Below are 24,930 nucleotides of genomic sequence, written 5' to 3' on the forward strand. Positions count from 1 at the left end.
CTAAACAACAAAAATTTCTGCAAACACATCTGGCTTCTTTATAAGTTTCATCGAAGCTCTTCCAATCGAGCAGGCAAATTCTCTCATAGCACTGCACAAAGCTGCATGCTTGGCAACCGCCTCACAAATACACGTCTTTTGTACACTGCCCGAAGCCCTGCATGCAAAAGAGCGCATTTTACTACCGCGGGTTAATTCAAAGGACGCTAATTCCCTGGTTCTGACAGGTAGCTATGCGATTTAATCAACGGTGCTGCCAAGGTGCTGGTCTGGACGATATTAATGAAAACTTCACTGTTGTCATAGTAAGCAGTACTTAAAGCCCTTTCAGTTTTTCCGCCAAAAATATCATAGCATATCTCATTGTTCCTGGTATGCTAGGGAATATATTTAATTATTATTTTTGCCACTAAGCTCTAGCCTTTATTAAAAGATTGCTTCAACGAAATTTTCAGCCACAGAAGATCAAGAGGTGCAGATCACACATTGTCAAGGTGCGCACACAAAGAAAAACAAAAGTAAATCAATGAAAAAAGGTTCCGCAGAAACACCGGCAAAGTATCAAAATGTCTATACCGCTAGCTTTTATTGAAATTTTATATATCCCGTAAAATATTTTTTTTTTGTGAGCTGGCTTCAATCGCTGATGAACAGCCTTCCCATCAGTCCGCTTTAAGCGCTGATCAAATAAAAACAAACAAGCTATGCGTTTTGAAGAAAATTGGCTGTCACCGCATGACACCGAGTGTGGGCGAAGTAGAGTGCTTCCCGCACCGCCAACTGTGCAGCCGGTGCCACTACTTGAGTGAAATGCATATTTAATCTCTGTGGCGAGTAGAACGCGCTAACTCTTGACCTTTTCGACAAGCGCGGGAAAGCATTTCTAGAAACAGCACTTCGACAAATAGCAATTTAAGGAAGCGTGCAGCTTGTAAAGCTCTCGTGTCACTATGCTAGTTTTCATAAGAGAGAAGCAATTACCTGCGCGAGGCACGTGTTTTTTTTTCTTCGTACATTTCAAAAAAGCAACAATACCTCGCAAATGTAAACTGAGAACCTTCCATCTGTGACAAAGTTTACGCCGCCTCGTGCCACACCGCTCGTACTTGTTTTTGTGTGTGCCGTGGTAGTTTTGCCCACGCTGATTTTTATTCTTTCTTCTAGTCATTCAACACTCATTACTCTGGGTACTTACTGCTGGCGAACGCAAAGACGTTCATGTTTCTTGCTTAGACCTCATAGTTTTCCACTAAAGGCAGAGCATAATAATGAGATACTTCTGTGTATGGATGATCAGCTGAGTTAGAGCAGCAATTTCACAGTAACAAGTAAATTTCTAGATGCTTTTCTTCTTTGATTATACTTTACTCTAAAATGTAGCACATAATCAGGAGCATTATTATAATGAGCAAAGCTACGTTCACTTTAGAAAAAGAGCTCTTCTGTCCGTGAATGCACAGGTCTGACAAGCACCGCGTGCCCAAGCCGAAAAAATAAATATGGGATGCATGAGGGATGCTTAAAAAAGAGGAAAAAAAGACACCTAGAAGAAACCATACGGATGCAGCAGTGGAAGCAAAGGCGGGCAGAGCACACAGAACATGACAGTATTGAGAATTAGATAAAGAGCGAAGCATGAAAGAAAAGGGAATCATAAGCCACGACTGCTGGTCAAAAGGTACCGCAACGTCCATGTTGGGAAGAATAGTTTTATTACGGCTTGACAACGGCGCATGCCAAAATCTGTGCCAAAATTCCCATTTATAAAGCACCAGAAACTTGTTTTAACAGCAGCAAATTGTGCGCGCTTGGTATCGGACACCGGAAGCGAAATCCACATGTCGCCTCGTCTCCAGTTTCTCACCTCGTTGTGCCATTTAATAATAATAATTGGGTTTGGGGGAAAGAAAATGGCGCAGTATCTGTCTCATATATCGTTGGACACCTGAACCGCGCCGTAAGGGAAGGGATAAAGAGGGGAGTGAAAGAAGAAAGGAAGAAGAGGTGCCGTAGTGGAGGGGCTCCGGGATAATTTCGACCACCTGGGGATCTTTAACGTGCACTGACATCGCACAGCACACGGGCGCCGTAGCGTTTTTCCTCCATAAAAACGCAGCCGCCGCGGTCGGGTTCGAACCCGGGAACTCCGGATCAGTAGTCGAGCGCCCCAACCACTGAGCCACCGCGGCGGGTATTGTGCCATTTGCTGAAAATATACTTTTCTCCACATTTAGTCCCCTGTAAAGCGTGCTTTGTCTGCAGCGCTAATCTGTTGCACAAAAAAGCTGAACCTGGCGGCTGCGTTTTTATAGAGGAAAAACGCTAAGGCTCCCGTGTGCTGTGCGATGTCAGTGCACGTTAAAGATCCCCAGGTGGTCGAAATTATTCCGGAGCCCTCCACTACGGCACCTCTTTCATCCTTTCTCCTTTCACTCCCTCCATCTCTTCCCTTACGGCGCGGTTCAGGTGACCAACGATATACGAGACAGATACTGCGCCACTTCCTTTCCCCAAAAAAACCAATTCTTTTTCTACGATAGCCAAATGGGTCATCGTCATCATTTATTTTACCCTAGAAGGCACAACAGTGTTACATAAGGCGGACAATATAAACCTCAGGAGACGGCGCATGAACGTCACCCAGCGTCATACAAATTATGTAAGTTGCAAGTGTAATTTCCAAATATAGTGCCTCTTACTATGGACCTCTAATTATGCGAGCGCGCTTGTGAGCTACTTCGCTCCGAAAATAAGCTCCAAATCAAAGTTATTTTCTGGTTTGGTTTAGAGTGGTTTAACATCCCAAAGTGACTCAGGCTATGAGAGACGCCGTAGTAAAGGGCTTCGAAAATTTCGACCACCTGGGGTTCTTTAACGTGCACTGACATTGCACAGTACACGGGCCTCTAGAATTTCGCCCCCATCGAAATTCAACCACCGCGGTCGGGATCGAACCCGCGTCATTCGGGCCAGCAGCCGAGCGCCATAACCACTCAGCCACCGCGGCGGCTTCAAAGTTATTTTTTCATGATCCACTTAGACACCTTTATTTGGCCGGCGAAGCTATTTACCATATTCACATCTGCAGTCGGAAGCCGCTGTTAGATCCATAGGCGATACTCATGACAAACTCAACGCTGTTCCTCTCGAGAAAAACAGCAAGAACGAACTAAGCAATGTAATGAGATGCGTTTAAAAAAAGTCGCAGGCTTTATTCTTGTTCCCTTCGAGGGTCAGAAAAGCTACAAAACTTGACAGGGCCAGGAAAATCGAACAGCCCAAAGAACCCCACGAGACTGGAGTTAAAATTGTGAGTGATATAGGCAAGAGTTGTGGACGTGGAGCGCTCCGGAGCAGAAGGAGGCGGGGATGGAGAGCTCCGCCAACAGTTAACTTGAGGCACGGTAAAGGAGAGAGAAATGAAGAGAGAGAATCGGGTTCTAGAAGCGAAGGAAGCGGCGCGAGTCGGTCGGAAGCCAATTTCCGGGCCCAGAATTAAACTGCCCGAGCCGCGCGGTGCAACCAAAGGCGGCTGACTCGAGTGACGCGCTGCCACCGCTCTCTAGACGGCGGCGTCCGCGGCCGCGGCGGCGTCTGGGATAAGGGAGGAAAGGGCGTCGGCCTTCCGGACAACGCTGGAGAACAAAATAGGCGGCGAGCACGGGTCCCGAAAGTGGGAGCCAGTCCCCAAAAGACTTTCCTCGTGCACTTTACTCCTAGATGAAGAAGAAGGGAGTGATGTACTGCGCGACGGGGCTGTCCATGTTAAGGAGGCTCTCGCTTGACTCTTTAAGTAAAAGCTTTTCTCTTGTCTTGTTTTTATTTTTCTGAAAAAAAACTAGTCAGACTCAAGGATGAAGCGCACCTTCGCTTGCGCGCTTAGAAGTATGCTTACGAGGGACTTTCGCGTTTGCTTTCTCAAGTAGGCGGCCTCACAGAGGTCCCGCTTTTTGATTAGGGAAAGGCGGCAGGCAGAAAATAGTGTTCTGCTGGCAAGAATCATTTGTGCGTCGGCCCTTTTGTTTACTCTTTTACCATTAGTGAAATTGCTTTCTGTATGGAGAAGCGCTTGCGCACTTTTCTTTTCTTAACAGCTAGCTTGGAATTTCCTCAGCAGTGCGCTTTCAAAGACAGGTGCTTGTTTGTCCCGCGGACAAAGCAGACTGTCTATGACAGCCACTGCCTTTCTTTAGACTTCACGAAGTGTTCCGGGCGACGCAGAAAACGAAAACAGGTGAGCGCGAGCGAAGCAACGCACGGACTACTGAGCGTCTTGATTGACAACGGAGGACCGGCGGGCAGGGTCAGGGGAGGGCACCCGGCGCAAGCAAAAACGTCAAGACTCCGGTGCTGGAAGCCTGGAAGGACAGCAATGAGCTTTTAGGAAGCGCCTCTAAGTGAAGACACAAAGCTGAACAAAAAGACACGGGGAAAAAAAAGGAGCACAAAGAGGCTCAGTGGAATGCCGCTGGTGCTGCTGTTCGTGGCGCTACAGCCATCGCGGGGCTCAAAGAACGAAGCGCTCGAGAGAAAACGCCTCTGGCTTTCCGGCGCCGGCAGCGCCTGCAAATGCACTCTCTACGCAATTATCTCGAATGGTGGCGCCGTTTGAAGGACGAAACGGGAAAGGAAAGGGAAAGAGGGATGTAGAGCAGGCGAGAATAAAGAGGAAAAAGAGGAGTCGGGATATGGAGAAGGGAGAAAACACAGTCGACGAAAGCAATGAACGCTGAGAGAATGTGAGAGTCAGTGTACCAGGCATCCCTTTCCTCGCCTCCTTCTTTCACCAAACTCCTCCGCGTGCACAAAGGAAAGGAGGAGGCAGAACACTGGATGGCCCTGCCGTTATGCTGCTTGGTTTTCCAGCGTTGCGTGGCTCTGCTGGATCGCCTGCCGCTTTGGCTTGGCTGTAGGGCCGCGCATCGAGTGTCGCGTGATTGAAAATGGATTGGTAGAAAATTAGGATCCCTCCTTGCATCATGAGTTTTTCTTTGCACTTCTATCCCACGCCCTCCCTCTCTCATTGTATTGCTTCGGTTCTCTGCTGCTATTGAAGCGACTGCGCCGGCTGTCTGCTTTGGACTGCGTGTCTGTGCCTGTAGTTGCGTTCGCGCCAGCGCAGTACACCGTACTCTTCAACAATACAATCTCTGCCGGTCTCCCCAGAGGCGTTTCGGCGAGCGAACGAAGAATGCCTGCTCCAAACAAACTCGTTTACGATGCGCTTGGTTTGCGAAGGTGACCTTTATCCGACAACGAACGGCGTTCGTGGAACGCCGGGCGGGCTCTCTGTCTTGTTGCTTCGCTTGGCGCCTGTTTATCATGCGTGCCGCAGTAACCGACTGGCGCACCTGAGGTGCAAATACGAGAGTGCCCGCGTGCGTGCGGAATATCGAAAGGCAGTGGAAGAAATTTGGAGCGTTTTATTTCTAATGAGGCGTGAGAGGTTTCAAGATTCTTACGCAAATATCTTCGTTCTCAAACAGCCTTTGAACGCAAGGTGTCTGTGTCTTCCTTCCCCTCAACATTAAGTTGCTTCAGCTCTCCCTATTAGATATGAACCCACTGACACCCTTTCCTTGCGCCATGGTTAACGTCTACAAAAATGACTTCGTGCATTCAGAGTTAGTGCTCGCTGCTGAATAGGTTTTATCCGCACACTAAGATACGTTGGAAGGATTGACACGTGTGACATTTTTGTTCTAACGTCTTCGTTAAATTTGGGATTCAAATAAGCTGAGTATTTGCATCTCAGTTCCTCAAAGCGCTATTAATTTGCTCTATAAACACCCTCGGAAAAGCTTCGTACCAGCCGAGCAGAAATAAATGGCTTATAGTTGGCTCTCGTTACACTTTAATTACCACCTAATTGTTCTTTTTCATTTTCAAGAAGAATGCAGTCTTGCCACTTTCTGAAATATTTGAAGATAGATGCGTCATGACAAAATAAGAAAAGAGAAGAAAGAAGAGCCAATAAGGACCCCAATGTGCGTTATCAACTTGAAATCAAGGATTATCTATCCTGAGCCATGAAACCCACGATATCAACCATCCATAATATCAATAAAGGTGAGCGTTGACAGTTACAAACATGCAAACTATTCTTTCACGGAGCATCGCTTTGCTGAAGGAAGGCAGACCGTTTTCGTGCTTAGTTTTCGTGCAGCAACGTAATGCTACTTAAAGAAGAAAATATCGTGCGCTTAAGCAATATAAGCTACGCGCCCGCAAGTGCTTTATCATATTCCACGCAACAAATCCTTGCTTCTTCCAGTTTTTTCTTTTAGGAATAGGCATCCGGCAGCCCATAAAAATTCCTTAGACTGCAATTTTTATTATATAGATACTCTTTTTTTTTCAAGCTTTGCAATAATGTCCTTCCGAATGTTGTGCGTCCAGGAGACTCACTGGTACTCATAACTGAACAGCAAAATTGTTGTTCAGATTATCTGCCCAATCTTTCGCTCTCCTACTTTCCGCCTCGACCTCTCTCTCTCTTTCTTTCGCGTTCTCGTGTCTCCGGCGAGTGCTAGAGCCAAATCAGGCCTGGGCCACGTTGGGCGTTGTTTTCCCCCACTGCCTGCGCTGTCGTCTCGACCGCAGACGAGGTCGTTCTGAGGCAGCGCTGAAATGACTAGGCCAGCCCTTCACACACTGCACGGCCCGCACACGCCGGTCCTCGACCAAATAAGGCGACAACCACGTTCTTCTCTGCCTTCCCCAATCCTCCCTTTAATGTTTCCCTCTTTGGGAGTGCACCGTCCCTTCCCCTTCTCCCGTGGCACCTTCCAAACCCTTTTCCTCCCATTCCTCCCCGGCACACGCAACCTAACGCTTCTAGGCCCCCCCGACGCGTGCAGCACTTCTTTCCGGCGTGTCTTTTATTTTCCGGTGTGTGAGCAGGAGAAGCCTGCCTCCCTGTTATTCTTTTTCCTTCTTCAACCCCGACATCTCGGCATCCCTTCAACCCTTCCCCTTCCCCAGACCTGTCCCTAATCTTCCCTTCGCGTATTCCTTGTTAGCCAACAGACCGTTGCCTCTGCCGCAGCCACCGGCTTGTAATCATTAAGGCGCCCCCCCCCCCCCCCCCCCCCCATATCCCGCCGCACTGCCGAGGAGCGTTGCATTCGCTGCAGGGAGCCGTATACACCCGTTCTCGCGTATGGCACGCCGCACCCCCGGGGCCAAACGAGCCCGAGCGGTCATCCACGCCCGTCACGCAGAACAGGAGAAAGAACAAGAGGGGGGGGGGGGGGGGGGGGGACTTGGAGCAGCCGGTTCTCGCTTTTTCCCGTCGTGCTCGCGCCCATGGTGCGACCACCGTTCCTCGTTCGTCGGTGCCTGGCTGCGGCCTTTTGCCTGCTGTTGCTGCTGACGCTATAACCGCTGGCTGCGGTGGCCCCTGCTTAGCCCTCCTAATGAGTTCCCAAGTATGTGCTTTGCTTTGGTGGGATTAGTTGCTTGCTCGAATGCGTCTATTGCTCGTTCTTACTTTGATGGATGCGTTCTTATCGTCCCCGTGGAAGCAAGTTAGAAGATTGAAGGGATGGCCGACTTATGAACTCGTTTGGATGAACTTCTCGGGGTATTTTCTGCGTGTAGACAGCGCATCGCGCTTGAAGGTAGATTGGTCTGCGAACTTGTTTGAGTGACGTTGGTTGAGTTTTGTTGGCTGGTACTTAATCTCACTGGTGCCAAACCTCACCTAACTTAACTTGCTTATAGCGCACCCAACGGTGCAAAAAAAAAAATGTGGCGTTAATTGTCCGTATGCTCCACTGGACCGAGACGCAGTGCCGTCCGAGCGAAGTCTTTTTTTTTTGCCTTATTCTACAGTGTTAAGGTGAACGCCTCATTACGATGGGCTGCTTATTCTGGTGGTTCTATACAGTTTTCCCTCCACAACTGCATTTGTACTTCATTCTTGCATAATGCAACAAATGGAAATTTCAGCCATGACTCGTTCTCGTGAGCGAGCCAGAGCATGATATCACTGCCAACCTGCGTTGCAGGCTCGAAGCAAGAATCTTTCGCCGCGGCTTCTGCTGAGCAGAGGCGGCTAATTGCCCGAATGGCTGGCATTCCTGCAGTGGCGAGCCGGACAGGCCGCCGATTCACTTGCTGCTGCCTCCATCGCCGCTGCCGCTCCCGGCCGGGCGCCGCAAGCACGCGGCGGGTGGTTCATGTGGAATGCCGGCTACGGAACCGAACGACTCATTACGCGCCCAGGCTCGCGTTCGTGTTTCGTTTCCTTCTTATTTAATCCGCCGGGAGTCCTTTGAAGCGAACGACGCGTTTCGTCAACGCCACGCGCCGAGCGTCCACTTGTGCCGCGTGTTAATCTCTCCCAACGCTAATACGGGAATGTGTGACGAAACAGCGAACACCGAAGCTGGCGTTGTTGCTAAGCTTAACAGCAAGAAAAAGAAGACGTGCGGAGAACAGAAATCCACTTTTCCCGCTAGTACAGGCAGTGAACGCAGCGTTCTATTCGCGTTCCGTATGCGGAGTCGTATGCAGTTACGCCATCTTTCAAAGAGTACACAAAACTTCAGCATTCGGGCGTAGTTCTCAGCGCGCGGATACCACTATGGTTGCATCCATTAATCTTCGCTGCGCCTCTGGCTTTCATTTATTTTTTTTTTGCTGCAAGAACTATGACAGACAAAACGTAGGGAGGTGTTCACAAAGAGTAGTGCAAAAATTGTGTAAGTGGCGAGCCATTATTTATATTATGCTAAAGTCCCGCAACTATGGGAAACATCTTACAGCATTTTAGCTATCGTGCGTTCCGCGCGCTTCTTTCACTCTCTCCTTTATCCCTTCCCTTACGGCGCGGTTCAGGTGTCCAACGATATATGAGACAGATACTGCGCCATTTTCTTTCTCCAAAAACCAATTATTATTATTGTTCCGCGCGATGTGCATTCAGCCCGTTCGTATAGTTTATCTACACTGCTACACGAAGAAAAACGGTATTAATTTTGTCAATACAGGCCCATGCGCATTAACTACTAATCGCTGTGCCTTACAGTGGCGCATCGAAAGCTTCAACTGTGTGTTAGAAGATTAAAGTTTTAAAATTACTTCAAGGCGCTCTAAATAACCTATATTTCGTGGTTTAAACTATCAGCGTGGCCAGTATAGAAGGCGTTATGTTTCAGTGCACGCAAACGAATTATTCGCGAAAGATGTTCAGGCTGCTCTGACGTCGCTAATATTACGGCGAATGAAACCATTGTTTAGGTTTTGTAGACGGATGCATATGTCACTACTTTAAACTCTTGTCGATGAATTACGCGTTTTAGATGTACTTGTCAACCTCAGTAGCACCTTCGTTCGGAGGCTGGCGTCAAAACCATGATTCTCAGGCCAAAAAGACGGGCTAACTTGTATTATTTTTCTTTATGTCGAAACCTTCAGCTTCTGTTTTTTTTTTCTTTCAACATAATACTCATTTGTCCACTGTGCGGAGCACTCCCCATATATGCCATATATGTCTTCCACACAACTTTCTCCTGTTTATCGTTTTAGTGAAATTGAAGGGAAATGGTCTCCTCCACCATCGAGAAACAAAGAAAAAAAGTATCATTTGTAATGCGTTCTCAGTTTGATCGTTAAACAACTTAGACATTAAAAGTACGAACAGCCGTACAGGACGCGTCGTACAGGGCGGTAGAACAGCAGCAGTCGAAAAGGACACGGGATCAAATCCTGGCCACATCGCGTCACCATACCACCTTACCACAACACCAGCGCACCACGCCTCGTCACGCCGCATCACACCGCACCACAGCCAACCACACCATATACCATGCCATAGTATACCGCGCCAAAAAGTACCATATTATATCGTACAGTACCATATCATACCTTAATAGCAAAATACGTTTGGGTCAGACCTGGAGATTTCTGAGCAGCGGAGAAAGGGGATTTTTCTCGCGCAATAATTTTACCTTAGAGTATCCCTAATTTGCTGAAGTGATTTTTGTTTGGCTTCGGATAAAAAAAAACAGTGCTCTCTACACCAAGAATGCGGGCGCAATATCTTCTCCTTAATCGCTACTACAGGAAGACAACGCTTTCATCCGGGCCAAACATGCACATGTATGGTATTTCGGCTCTCCTGATAGCTAGAAGTAAGAATTTTTTAACAAAAATACTACGGTCATTTCTTTGCAGTGAGGTAGAATGAAAACAGATTCTCGTACTTTATCCAATAGAGGTGAAATAAAGGTCGTTGCTTCACGACAACTGTCCCCTACTTCGAAAGTTCTTTTGTAAATAGCACTGAGTGAGAGGAAGAAAATAAGCTTAACAGGAAAGGAAACATTTTTACATATATACGACTGCACGGTTTCCTACAGCACCCAGGGATGCATCCCAGCAACTTTCACGATGGTCTAGAACAGGAATTCTTTGAGTGGGACAAGAAAAAACATTTCGGGCATGTAAGGCACTCGCTCTCTAGATTGGCACTTGCTCTCTGAGCGGAACATTCAAATAATGTTTTCTCCAGGCGGTTTCTCGGTGCAAATATGTTTTTCAGAATGGCGATACGCGATAATTGTGAACGCAATAATGCACGAATGAGTGCTTTAACTAAATAGCGTTGTTTACGCCAGTTTGATTTATTAGTAGACAACTTACACAGTACTAACCCCAAACACGTTTTTGCTTTGACAGAAGCTGTGAATTTGTCTAGAATTTCAATAGCACGTGCAAATCCTTAGCCTTGCAGAAAAGTGCTGCAAAAAATTAGTAGGGTTTTAACGTAGTTGAACCGAGTAGACGTCCGAAATCTTCTGTTTAGTATAGTTTAAAACAACTTCTATTCCGGCTAAATGGTTCACTGTACTCGAGAAAGGAAAACAGTAGCGCCAAAAAACACACAGCGCTTGTCCTACATCGTTCTTCTGCTGTGTGTGTGTGTGTTTTTCGGCGCTACCGTTTTCTTTTCTCGAGTGCATGTGTTTAGTCTGGTTGGCTCGTATGGTCTTGCTTTTCTAGGTCGTCGGCACGACTGACGACAATATTAGGCTCAGTTTAAGCTCTGATCGAGGGCAAGCTGATCTTCTGATCTGTTCGCGCCACAGATGGACGATGCTGATGTGCAATGTACAGCGCAAGAGTGGGTTGCGGTTTAACACGAGGCGTAGCCAGCGGCGGCTGTAGCCCAGTACTCTCGCACAGCGGCCTGCGTAGCTGAGCTGTTCGCGCCGCAGCGGGGCTAGACTCCGGTCTTGGATATTTATTTGATTTCTTTTAATTTTCGTACGTACGCATACGACAAGCTCCTTTGTCGGTGGGCAAGTGCATCAGTGGTTTCACGCTATTATATTTACTGCTCTATGCACTGCGTGTGGCAGGACACTGACCGTCAGACGATGCCTATTTAACGATCGTGAAACGCAGTGCGACAGAGCTTTCCACCAAGTGCGGAGCGCTGTTGTTGCTGTTTTGTACGAGTGGCACCGGACCCATCCCGTACATACGCAAGCCCACAGCTTACAGCTAAAATAATGATATGTGAGAAGAAAGCACCAAAGCCTCTACCATCCCTATTGTTTGCAAAAAATGCCAATACTGTGTAGTAGCTCTCATTAATTATGGACTATAAAGGCTCTACATTTCTTGACGGTATTAGTAACATAAGGTGACAACTAAATGCCGATCACCTCCACGTTGAAGCGTTGTTTTCACTGCATGGGGCAAAGAACTACTACAAGTTTTTTTTCGCTGAATTTAATCCCAGTGCCATTGGAAATAATCTGAGTTGTCTGCCGCCTTCGTTTTATATATAAGGATTAAATAAGTTGGCACTCGTATTAAATCCGCTAGCGCTTGTATCAACTGCATTGGCACTTTGATTAAATGGATTGGCGCTGGAATTGTTCGAGTTGACGTTTGGATTAAATCCACTGGCGCTTAGATTAAATGTTTGCTCTCGGATTAAATCACATGACATACAGTTTATATCATTCAGCGCTTAGATTATTTCCGCCGGCACTGGGATTAAATGCAGCGGGAAAACTTGTAGTTTTCAAGCACTATCATTTGTTACTTGCATAGGTACCAGTGTCGCTGCCCTGCCCTAATGCGTTTTGTGTTTTAGCCAGTCTTGTTTAGTCTTGACATAGGCTGACACCACGCAACTGCTTTGAGTACACTTTGTTGCGAACGGAGAAACATATCAACAGCGCTTTATAATTGTTCGCTGAGAAAAATGGTGTGCGAAACACGTTAATCATGAACTTCATCGCCGTTGGTTTAGCACTGTTTTAATGGAACCTCTTTCATAAGTTACGCTGAGTACTTCTAAACGAGCTCACAGGAGCCACAGAGCACGCGGAGTATAAAACGGCACCATTGTTTAGTGCGGTTTGCCTGTGCCTGAATAAAGACCGCAAATTTGGCTGTTTGGGTTATGTTCATGTCCTAGTTGCCGTCACTGTTCAAGTCATTCACGCGTGTGCGTGTGCGCGAATCGCATTTATGCAATCTCTTTCATTCTTCGTTTCATTTCGCTCCTTCAGTCCACAGATAAAGAAGTTCCCAAGATGAGCCGTTCCTGATTAACCACACGGTGTGAACTTCACATCAGGACAGTTACCGGCATGAAATGTTTTTGCACAAGTCAGGTTTGAGTAAAACAAGTTGCCGCGTAATACTGCATTTATTCAGAATCGTCAAAGAAGGACTGGATTATCGTGAAACGCTTGTCACGATGTGCACAACAAATTAGTTTTTGAGACTAACTTTTACAGTGAAAGTCAATACCCGAGGAAATAATGCCCCAATTTGGTAAATCACCATACACTAGGGTTACGCAGTTTTTGGGAAGAAAATAAACGGAATAAGTTACCCTGAAGACATATTACTAAGCAACGTTACGTCGACAAAATATTTCATCCTGCTACAACTCAAAAAATTTTTATGAAGTATCCACCGGATACAGTGACTCAATCTGCATCAAAACTATCAGCTTGTTCTGCTGACCAGTGCAACATGTCGCAAATATATATTCTCAAACGCATATATTCTGCGTATGAGCCAAAGAGATCTCATTCTAGTGCTGAAAACAACACACATACAGACTCTTGGAATAACAATGTGACGGACGCGGGTGCCGTTTTAATTTTAGTGAGCAAAACTGCTGACAAAGAATTTTGCGCATTTGCATCCAAAGTATCCGTAGAAGGCTCCTTCAAACATCATTATTCTGATCCAGTCACTCGAATCATGATTCGGCATGCTAACATGCTCGTGCTCCGAGGCGAGAAAAGGGATAATCAGGCAGCATCATTACATTAAGCTCAGTGCCTCCATCGCACGACTGCGAAAGAAAAGAGATTTTCTTGTGCTTTATTACCAACGAACAAAGCAATCAAAAATGCTGTTGCAAAAGCAGTCTCCAACTCCTCACGCGGTTCTCGCCCTTTCCATCGCGTATGTACCCTGTACAGGGAGCCACGCAAGTTTCCGAACATTTCTTTATCTTCAGTTCGCGCCGGTCCGTGCGCACGTGTTAGCGCGAAAAACGGGAGCTTCTTCAGGGCGACACAGCATCGAGGCGCTGATTATAAAAGCGAGCGTTCGTCTTATTCGGCACGCTGCCTCGGTGTTACAAAACAGGCTTGCTGTTGTCATCCGCGCGACGACGAAGGCGACAGCGGTGACGAGACAAAGCACCCAGAAAACGAAGCAAAGACTCAGCCACAACAACGCTCTCGCGACGAACAGCAGCAGGCTCAACGAGGAAACAATTCGCGATCGATAGCGAGCCGGCAGCACCGACGACCCAGTTTTCGTTGTCTTCGTCGCTCGCGAGACAAGGGGCCTTTGTTTTGCCAGCGCGCTCGCGCCGCCGAATGCTTGAGCTGCCTGGCCCGGGCCGCGCGCGGAGAATACAGAGAAGCGGGCGAACTTGCCATAGTTCGCGCAAGTGCGCCACGCGGGCAGGCCGCCGAGGCTAACGCCAGGGGCTGCCGTTGGAGTCCTTTGTTGCGTCGACCCAAGATTAACAGGGCCGCCGAGCGTTTTGCTTTCTTGTTGGGGCGCCGCGCGAGGGGCCCGACAGAAGCTCGTGTAGCGGCCGGAATTAATGGTCTCTGATCCTGGCCACTCTGGTTTCAACCCTTCGCCCTCCCCCTGCTTCGCCACTGAACGCCTAGACTAGCGAACAGGGTTTCGGTCTGTTCGCCTCGACGCGTGGTTTTCCCAGTGGCTGGCCGCCAGGCCCCAGTGGGCCTGTGCTGAAAGCGCGCAAGAAAACGACTGCGAATGAAAAGAAGATGGTCCACGTGTTTGCCAAATGGTGCCGATAAAAGTTGGTGACGAAAAAAAAGGATAAAAAAATGGATGGGCAGAAACGATAGCGTTCTCTTGACTCCCGGAATTTCGCTCTGGATAGTGGTGGTTATCTCTCCCTAACTAGGATCGCTAAAACAAACAGGCCTGGTTGTCGCCGGAACTTCATTACTGTTTTTTCTTTTTCTATCGTCTCCAGTACTGCGAACAATTGCAACTTTGTTGGAACACTTTTAGTCCTTATATATCATGGCACACTGCTTAGGACATTACGGCTGAGTTAAGAAACGAGCAACATTGTTGCAGACACGATGGCTAGTTTAAACTAACACGTCACGAACTCTTCCAAAAGCTACTTATTTGGGGGATAATGGATGGATTACGCCTAAGCCACGTCGAATAACTTATTCTATACAAGAACCATTGATAGAGTCGCTGCTTGAAAGTTTCCTTTGCAAGCTCTGAACAAGAGGTGTGTCAATGAAATGGCGTTCCGTTGGGTACTCTCTTGATTCCTATATATATTAAGTGCATTTTGAGGTCCTCCTGAGAGTCTACAGAGAGAGAATCGATGTTATACTAATTTGGCATAGAATCGTTGACAGGCTCGTCACGCTGTTATTTAAAGCTTGACAAAACATTCCTCAAGACATACTAAGGTGGTTTAATGCGTTTTGCACGCAGGGCCATAGCAGTTACAAAAACTGATAGGTTTCAAATGTTTCAATCGAACGAAAGCTTAAACATTTTTCTCTTATACCGCATCTTTTTACTGCGTCAGCAGTTGAAGGCCATGCCTTCCAGGCAACGGGGCCAGGCGCCATGGTCTCGCCCGATGAGTCGCACGCCCACGCGCAATTACAAAACGCTGGTTTATTCGTGAACAATCAAACAGCCCTCAAGGCACACCATAAAATATGGCGGCGGCACAGAGCATGCGGTGAAATTCTATCGAGAACGCGAGGCTGCGTTAGCAACAGCGAACGAGGCGCAAGCGCCTCAGGGCGATAACACTAGAAAAGAACGCAATGTGCCGTGAACGCAAGGACGCGGAACAAATACACGAATTCAACGCGCTACAAGAAACAGGGCTGCACCTCCCAGCCACTCACATCAAATGCCGCTTCCACCCACAACTCCCTGCGGGGTCGTAGCTGCTGCATCACTCAGAAGGCGCCGCTTCTCCGTCCATGAACATTTCGTCGGCCGCTGGCTCCCGCTTCCGACTGCATGACCGCGCCCCAGCAGTGCGGCCCTAGGAATACGCTCCCCCCCCCCCCCCCCCTTCCGTTCCCCGTTTCTATCGACTTTATCTAGCCTATGGTCGCCGCTGCGATACATGCATCCCAGCGCCAGTATTCCCATCGTGTGCATTTAAACAGCACCCACTCGCAACTGGATGGCGGGAAAAAAGCGCGCGCAGTTTTGCGCGGCAAAAAAAAAAGAGACCGCAAAGCCCTCATAGTACATTTCGCTTTGAGATAAAAAGCCGTGCCGCGTCTGTTCTAGAAGCGGCAACCCTCCAGCACTCCTAGTGAAACAGAGTGGATTGGGGCACCTTCCATGCTTAGTACATTCTTATTACATGCTTAGTTCCATACATAGTCCTATGCTTACTTTCATGCTTAGTTCCATGTTTAGCATGTACAGTGTAAATGCTCAGGGCGTTCTGAGTAGGCAACAGTTTGGTGGAGGTGCTGCACCCCAACACGGATCCCTCTGGTCTTCGACAGAGCCGCAGACTTGTTAAATTATCCACAATTCCTTTCGATATGCCTCACGAATGTGACGCCGAGCAAGCAGCACCCGCGGCGAGCCACTGCCAGCATCACAGCGAACCACGGTCCTTTGCTGAAACATCCGACGAAGACGCCGACTAGTAGCTCACAAATTTCGGGCGGGTGAGCCGGTACAATCAGTGGGGTGCTATCGCTAAGCTAGCCTACATCGTAATCTTTTCGGAACCAACTGCTTTGATTTGGTTCGACAATCATGAAACCTGCCTCGCTACCTGGCACCGTTCTACACAAGAAATCAAGAAGTGCTTGGTGACCCATCTGCCAAAAAAAAAAAAACGCGCAGAGAAAACATTGCTTTAGCGAGCACAATTACTTTGGTGAAACTTGCAACACGTACTATCAGCAAGAAATGAAACGCGAACAAGAGAATGAGCCACGAACCGCAAAATAAGAAGCGCTTAGCCAGGGGAAGCATAATACCAGCCGACGGCAAATTAACTTCTAAAGCGCGGGGACCCTTCAGAAGTGTTAAACAGCCTCGCTTGCGTTTTATCTACAGGAGCTAATCTGTTGGTGCCTTGGCGTTGGCCCCCGAGTTCTGTTGTTCGCGTTTCATTCTTTGCTGATAGTACATCGGAGACGTCATAAAGTTGGCAAATTAGTAAATCCATGGATGTCAGAAGGAGATGAAGTTGGGCACTCGCCTAAAGGTATCACTTTCCTCATCAGTGAAAATTTTGAATTCTACTGCTTACATCATCGCGTTCGAGGCCTTGAAGCTTCGTCGTCCGGAGATTTGGGAGCCTGGCCGACGTCACCTCCCCCGCGAGTGTTGACGTTGCTACTCTTGCGTCCATGGCTGACATGGTTCGACAAATTGTACGTGAAGGACTACTCTGGCAACAGGACCATGTGCGTCTGGATGACGCCCCGCACGATGGCTGCGCACTAAAGGGAGAGCCCGCGACATAGTACTCTTGTTGGTTTTCACCTCACACTGCGCAGAACTTTGGTACCCAGAGACCCTACGCTCTACGGCCCACCTACCAGCCTGTGAGAATAAGTTTCAACTACACGGAAGACTCCCTGCGCCAGCAGCTACAACCTGACTACAAGCAACGCTCTGACCCCATCCGCAAGGGGCCATACGTCGATTGCTGGCGCCCGCCACCTACCGCTGCTGCACAATTAAGTCTCTTCCCAAAAACGAGCACAACATTTTGGTAGAAATTTTTTCGAGACATGCGAATGTGTTCAACTTGTTCAGGAACAATCTAGCACTTCTTCTCCGTTCTCTCATTCATCAGGTGATCAAAACTGGATCCGCTCCTCCGATACTACAGAAGCCTTACCGTGTGTAACCGAGAGAAAGTGAGGTAGCAGACGAACAGGTTCGTGGCACGTTAAAACGCGGCGTTATCCAGGAATTCCCAAGCCGTTGGGCAGCTGCAGTTATCCTTGTTCAGAAAAAAGATGACACGTGGAGGTTCTGCGTAGGCTATCGTGCCTAAATGTCGTCAAAAAACAAAGGATGTTTATCTGTTTCCACGCATAGACGATGCCATCGACTGTCTTCACTAAGCCTCATATTTTACCTCGGTTAATCTGAGATGAGGTTATTACAAAAAGATGCGGTCGTTCAACGCAACATTCAGAAGTGCCGCGTTCTACCATGTTGTGCCTTACCAACACTATATTCTTGACTACGCGCTATTTATTGGTTTTCAGAGATGAAGGGATATCGTAAAGGCACGCGCTTTGCGTCTGACGAAGAGGTCGCAAATGCACAGGGCAGCGGCTGTCGTCAAGAGGCACCCTCATTATTGAGAGACTGCACGCAGAGACTGACTTAGCATGTTATTTCCTTTTGTCATCGTGCCTCTGCGTATTTCTCCATTTTGAGAAACTAACGCCATTTTGATGCATTTATGATGTATCAATAAACACGGCATATCGACACGGCACTGGTGTTGCCCGTGCTGATACGCTGTTGTATCTATCCACACGTCAGTGTGGACAAATATCTCTAATCAAAGGAAGAATAATCACTGTGATCACGAATGCCCGCTATTCGCCAGGCCTAGCTGTGTGGCAGATCGGGTAAGAATTTTCTGATTTTTCCTTTATTCCTGGTAGTGTTTTTATGATGAGTATTTACGCGCTTTCGGTGAAGTTGTTTTCATTAAAATCAGGATGACACGTCCTTTCGTTAGAATGACTGCATCCTACTGATAGTCATTAGAAAACCTTGTGTTACTCCTCGTATAATTTTTTTTTGTTTTGCAAGTTGACCGGCAGGACACACGCACTTTCCTTGTATTTGATAAAATTTCACGACGTTCCCCAAAAATCTTTCTACAATATTTCCTTACATTATTCATTGGTCACCGCTTATATCAAACCGCTAGAGCTTAGTGTTTAGAACCAAACCAATGCTTTCGTCTTCGACTATTTTAGTACTAAATTTACACCGTTTTATTGCTACTCCTGTTTTGGACGAAAACACAATCTTGGCACTTAATTTCGGACCACTAGGTACTCTTCAGCAGTATTACGATCGCTGTAATTCGTATCCATAAATTTGTACAATTATCAACTGTTTCACTTTTCTTAACGTTATTGCTCTCTGCCGAAGCCGACCGGCGTGTGGTATATTTCCGAAACTTAACGCTAAAAACTTTTTTGACGATTAGGCATCATTATTAAGTGCTTTCACTACAGTACGCTAATCCGGAGGAATGCATTCACCTATAGAAACAAGCCTACGAGTGCACTTTTGTGAGAGAGGGTTTCGATGTGCAGAGGAACTTTCGGGACTTTTTTGCCCTTTGCTTCAGGCAAAATTGCAGCATGATTGCCTGCGATGTTCCTGCGATGGCCACTTCACAAGGAGCATAGCTATTTGAGTTGCGGGTAAATACCGCTAAGGACATACATATGCTTTTTTCTTCGCGTAACACCCACCTAATGCCGAAAGCAGGAAGAAAGGCCGTACTAAGAACAAACCTAATCAATGGAGACCATAATCGTTTATTCTCGGGCAGGCGCTTCACTGTGCACTCGACCACTTAAAATCCTGCTGGGTGAGCGTAGTGTGCTTTATCTCGCTTGAGATTGTTTCCAGCATGCGAAAGGCAAGCAAAAAGTTCTGACCGAATTATAGTTAAGCGCTGTATTCTAGAACTAAGGAGACCATTATGAAAACACTATTTCTTGGTGGCAGAAGACAAAGATGAAAAAGACCGAAGACCGCATATTTCTAGAGAGCCAGAGGGGACGGCTCTTTACTTTGCGAGCCTAGAGTGTTCGCAAGAGAAAGAACCGCATGAAGTGCAGGGAGCAAATGGGGAGTTGCCAGTTAGATTAGGTGCTGGGTCAGCAGCTCAGCTCGCATCCCGCTAATGAAAACCTACGCACGAGGCAGATATTTCTGGCCACTTAACCACCTTTGCGCGAGTTAGGGGACTCTAAGCTCTAGTCACGCGCAAAAGAAACGACAGACCGGGGAAAAGGGCGCGAAGCAGGAGGCGAGAGTGGCATTTCAGGGAGCTGCCAAGAATGCCGTTGGAAGTTAAGGCACTCGGGTGGCACTAAGACAGACAGGAGGCGGAGGGGCAAGAGCGCACTGGGGAGCCCTCGTTCAACGTACATGAGCTGCGCTTTAGGGAAAAGGAGAATGGGGAAGAAGGGAACCCCGAGGGCGATTTGGGGCGCGCCCCCGGGCCAGTCCTCCGGGCGTGGGACGGGAGAGAGCGAGCAGAAAAAGCGGCGGCGGCAGCAGCAGCAAGCAGCCGAAGCGCACTGCCATTGTCGTCGCGCCGCCGCTGGCGGCCTCGGGAATCGATGGTCCAAGGCGGCCGGCTGGGAGCCATGAGCGGTAGCGGCGGCGGTGGTGGCGCTCGCCCTTTCCCACGTCTTCCTTCTGCCGGCTTGCACCAAGGCGCTTTTTTCCCCCTCAGCGCTCATTCTCTCTCGCTCTTCGTGCTCGTTCTAACGCCTCTTCATTTTCGCCTTCCTTCTTACCCTTCCGCATTTTCCCTTTTCCTTTTTCTTTCTAGGCTCAATAAAATATACCTTCTCGCTCCTATTCCTCGCCTCCTCCCTTTTGCTTCCGCTTTTCCCTAAGGCCCCTTCGCTCTTACTTTCTCTCTCTCTCTCTCATCTCGCAGGCATTTTCCCCTTATAGCTCTTTCTCTTCGTTATCCGAGCGCCGCCACCAGCGCTTCTCTCTTGCTCTTCTTGCTCCGTGCCTCGTGCCAGTGCGCTCCTGTCGCCGCACACCAAAGGCCGCTCCCGTTCATCGCCGTTCCGCCTCGTAGCGTCGGAGCAAAAAATGCGCACAGACCCCCCCCCCCCCCCCCCCCCCCCCTCATCGCTCTGCATCTCATCCACCGCCATCCGCTCATCCTATCGTCTCCTTTTTCTTTTTACACCTCAGGCTTTTCCTATTTTTTTTCTTCATTATTGCCTCGTATTACAATTTTCTATTTGTGTGGCTGCAAGCGCTTTGCCTGCAGTTAATGCGCTTTTCATTCTCTCTCTTTCCACACGTAGCGCCATTTTTGTAAAGTGCTCTCTTTTTGTCGGAGCAGGACGTATCGCGAGTCGGCGTCCCTCCCCAAAGTGCTGTTTAGCTCCCGTTACAGCGCGTGGCGATAACGTGTGCGCCATTGAGATACCCCCATTCTTGGGTTTTTCTGTGCTTCAGGCTTGCAAGTTTCGTCTTGAATATCGCCAAGTGCTTTCAATCTGTCCCCTTCTTCCCTAAACATCTTCCCTATGGTGTGGCTTTGTTCACTATAGTCGCTTACAGCCACACATCATATGGAAGCCAGTCTGCCTTTGCGATGGGCTTCCCGCGTTTTTTTTTTTGCTCCTGCTCTTGACAACTTGCAGCGTTGTTTTTTCTTCTAAGTTAGTACTTGCCATGTGGCTCAGTCGGTTTTGTAATTTGTAAATTTTTGTTTTACGAGTATTCCTTTTTACGTTCAAGCTAGTTTCTCTGAGCGCAAGAGGGAACGGCTGAGTGAAGCCAGGTTTAAGGGGGATGTGTACGCAAATAGCCTTCCCCTGCGTGTTCATCACCTGACACGTTTCCTCCGATCCTATAATGAGACAGACTGAGGACGTTGCCACGCCGTTCTCGACACGTCAGCGTCGTATAACGCGGAAAAGAGGCTTCCCTGTGTCATGCCATTGATCCTGGTCCTGGAGAAAAAGTCGGCCTTCACGCGACACCACATTCCCCTTAATGGCCGAATGAACTAAAGCAAGAAATGAACACGTGCCCTGGGTCGGAATACTCCGCGCATTTTTCCTCTAACTTTTACTTGTTTTCATTTTTTTCAACTCGTCCATCCTCGCGGGGTCATCCAAAAGGCGAGACATGCTAGCTCTTAAAGGAAATATACGTGCGACACGTGGGAAACACGCTTTGCGCTATTTTTGTTCGCGTTCTCACTAAGCTGCTGAATTTTGCTGGGAATAAAAATTTGGCTCTCGGGCGGATTGCTCTGCACTCTAGTTAGTGCGGGTCTCATGGGAGTGAAGTGCTTAAGCTATGTAAATTGAACCGGCTGAGAAACGAACGCATATCGGTTTTGTTTTCGTGCTTGACACTGGCTGCTGCTGTGCAAGGAAAAGAAAAAAAAACAAACGAAGGAAATAGTAGTTGACGCGCAAGAAAACATACCGACAGGACAGAAGCTGTTAAGGCTCAGTATAATTGGCTTTACAGCTCGCTACTGTGAGTCCAGGACATAACGTTGGTCCCGAGGCAACTTTAACCTGTCCTTACAGAATGTGTATTTGTCCCATATGGCCCTACACACATGTTCAGTCTAGCCCAAATCGCAACAAAATATCTTAAATCCGCAGGCCAGTATAAAAATTCGTTGGAGGCACTTAGATATCTCCTAACTGCGGGAAGGCGAAAGCCGTTTGTGACTCAACGCACTGATTTGAATTTTCCGCGCTTTAATTCATTTCATGACAGAGATCAGCTTGCGTGAACGTGGCGCCACGTGTCCTAGGTCACGTGACCTGGGTCACGTGCCTACGCCCACCGCAAGGTCACCGCGAGGTCACGTGACCGGACGGATGATCACCGCGAGTATGAGCCATTAAATGGTTTCGCCTTAAAAGATATACGTTGTTAGATGGCACAAACATTACACACGGATGACACCGGAATGACACCGGGACGACAGCTGGATGACAGTGGAACGACATCGGGATGACAACGGCTATTATTATGCTTACTACTTTAAAAGCAGCATGTTTTCTGAGTCCTATGGTTGTCCTCCTCATTAAGGCTGTTGACAGTGCCTCTTATTTTCTTGCCTTCTTCTTTGCGTTTGTGATCTATCAGCCAATAGGTCCATTACTACGCTCATGTGTGAAACAGTTCGTTACCTGATCACGCTCCCTCTAACTTGACTCTTTGTTCTGCGTGAAATACCTGGTTAAAATATGGTCCAGACAATCAGCTCAGGCTTCAAGTATTCACTGCCTGATTCCTTATTTATTGTCTTCTTCGCGCTTTTTTAAGCGAACCATATTTTTTTTTATTGTATATAAGCCGATTCGGAGATAATAAATATGTACTCTGCAATGGTACTGCTGTGGAGAGCAAACGCAGTTTTCTTGGCCTTGTAAGAGAGCTATTTCTTTCTCTAGTCAACATCCGTTATTTCAGCTCTCCATTTCTACCTTAGTACACCTCTTAAGGTTAGAAAATGAAGGAGTTTTGAGCACAGATAATTGCAGCAAGAGAATTATTGAGGTAGCAGAAGCAGGTTACGACTACTAGGCAGCTCCAAAACGTGTAGCGCAGTCGTTGGAAGGGCCCACAAAGTTGTGGATGAATGCCCTTATGACCTCGTAAACCAGACCATTTCGATGAGCTGTACTGAAATTGAAAGTAAAAGTAAACAAACAAAGAACATCCGCGCCGTTAAACAAGTCAGGCCATTGTGCAACTTCTGACTTTTATTGTTAACTGCCGAATGGCGGCAAAGTGCTTCGTAGCGCATATTGCAACTAAAAGCAATTAAAAGCGTCATATCAAAATCGTGTTACCCAGGCGTGAAAAGGAGACACAGCGTCCTTGTAAGTTCCCATGCCGCGTCTTTTAAACTCTGGATAGGTATGCCGGTGCGGTGCTGTGATGTCGGTGAAGGGAATCAGGAATACTAAAAAATGTGCAACTAAAATCAAGATTTTGTTGAATCATTAGGAAACAGTGGAGCGTTTCGGCTTTCAAGGCGGTTGTATGGGTTTCCATCGTCTTTGCGCAAATTTGGCCTAGCTGAGGTAACAGCACGTTTATTTAAATGCTATGTCTACTCTCTAGATATCCGCAAATCCAGACGGCGAGAGAAAAATAAGTAGAAAAAGAAGAATGAAATGGAGCCCATTTGGCATGCACTCTAAGATCATGAATAACAGTTTACAAATATACCTAAAGATAAAACTATGAGACAGCTGTATCTTGTCGGTACTCACCTATGGGGCAGAAACGTGGATCATAACGAAAAGTGTTCGACTTAAGGACGGCACAGAAAGTTTTTAAATGGAAATTATAGGTGTAACGTTAAGGGATATGAAGAAGGCAGATTGCGTTAGGGATCAAACACGGGTTAATGACATCCTATTCGAAATGAAGATGAAGGTATTGCTTGGGCACGACATATAATACGTGGGCAAGATAACTGGTGGTCGTTAAGGGTAACTGACTGGATTCCAAGGAGAAGCAAGCGTAGCAGGGGACGACAGAAAGTTCGAACGATGGATGAAATAAGAAGTTTTTTCGGGTTAAGGTGGCCGCAAATGGCACAGGACCTGGTTAACTTGAGAGATACAGAAGACGCCTGTGTCCTGCAGTAGGCGTGGTCAGGCTGATGACGATGGTACCTACTCTAGTATTCCGTGGTAAATCGAGAGCAGGGGGATAGGGTTCTTTATCACATAAACAAAGTGAACAAGAGAGGGGGAAGCCTCAAGGTGCTTAACCAATATTTTGGCAAGAGGACTTATCTTCATCTCGACAAAGCGTTCATCACTGACAGGGTTTAAAAAGGGCCTTCACTCCGAAGAGGAGGCCCCGGTGAGAGAGAAGATGGTGCGATGTGAGAAGGGTGCTAAGGCAGGGAGCATGAACCTGGAAATCTGGCCCATACAGGATGGCTACCAGAGATGTTAACCGGTTGACCTGAAAAACTGTGATAAAAAAATACGCGAGTTCAGCAGAAAGGAATCTGGGAGGAGGGGAGGGTGGTAACTTTGCCCATACGAAGACAAGTTATGTTGTCGAGACGTTAGCTAAGCACCATGAGGCTCCCTCCTCCTGTGTTCACTTTGTTTGTGTGGTCTAATAGCGTTGCTTTGAATGAAATTGATGGGTTGTTGTAAAGAGAAGAAAAAAAGCAGGTATATGTATTATGTGATCTCATAAACACCAGTAGACTGCTCGAAAACTTTAGACACACAAGTGCAAGATCTATTTTTAGATCTTCTTCAAAGGTTCGAAGCCATGCTAGTCAATAGAATCAATGGATAGGAAAGGAAATAATTATTAGTGGCTATAGCGTATCCCCCCACCGCACGGCAGGGATCGCATTTGACGTCTCACTTTCACATAAACGATGCAATGGGAAAATAATGTGTCACAATAGTGAACGGTGTATGTCCTTAGCTTTCAAAGCTTTCTAAGGGGTATCTAATTGAGGGCCCAGAAATGAAAACTTAGTTGATAAATACTGATTTGAGGGCACGTAATGCGCTTGTATCTCTCTTTTTATTTGCGTTTCGCAACAGCGAATCTGCATCTAGGGACACTGGTATATTCATTCATTTATTTTATATACAAGTTCGATCAAAG

General features: G+C 47.4%; 1 protein-coding gene across 4 annotated transcripts in view; it reads left to right on the top strand.

The window, feature by feature from the left end:
- The window catches only part of LOC144136458 (protein turtle homolog B-like), a 356,448-nt gene that overhangs the window by 79,040 nt on the left and 252,478 nt on the right, over positions 1-24,930 (top strand). The window lies entirely within an intron of this gene.

This window comes from Amblyomma americanum, chromosome 6 (genome assembly GCF_052857255.1).
Source record: "Amblyomma americanum isolate KBUSLIRL-KWMA chromosome 6, ASM5285725v1, whole genome shotgun sequence".
Taxonomy (NCBI): domain Eukaryota; kingdom Metazoa; phylum Arthropoda; class Arachnida; order Ixodida; family Ixodidae; genus Amblyomma; species Amblyomma americanum.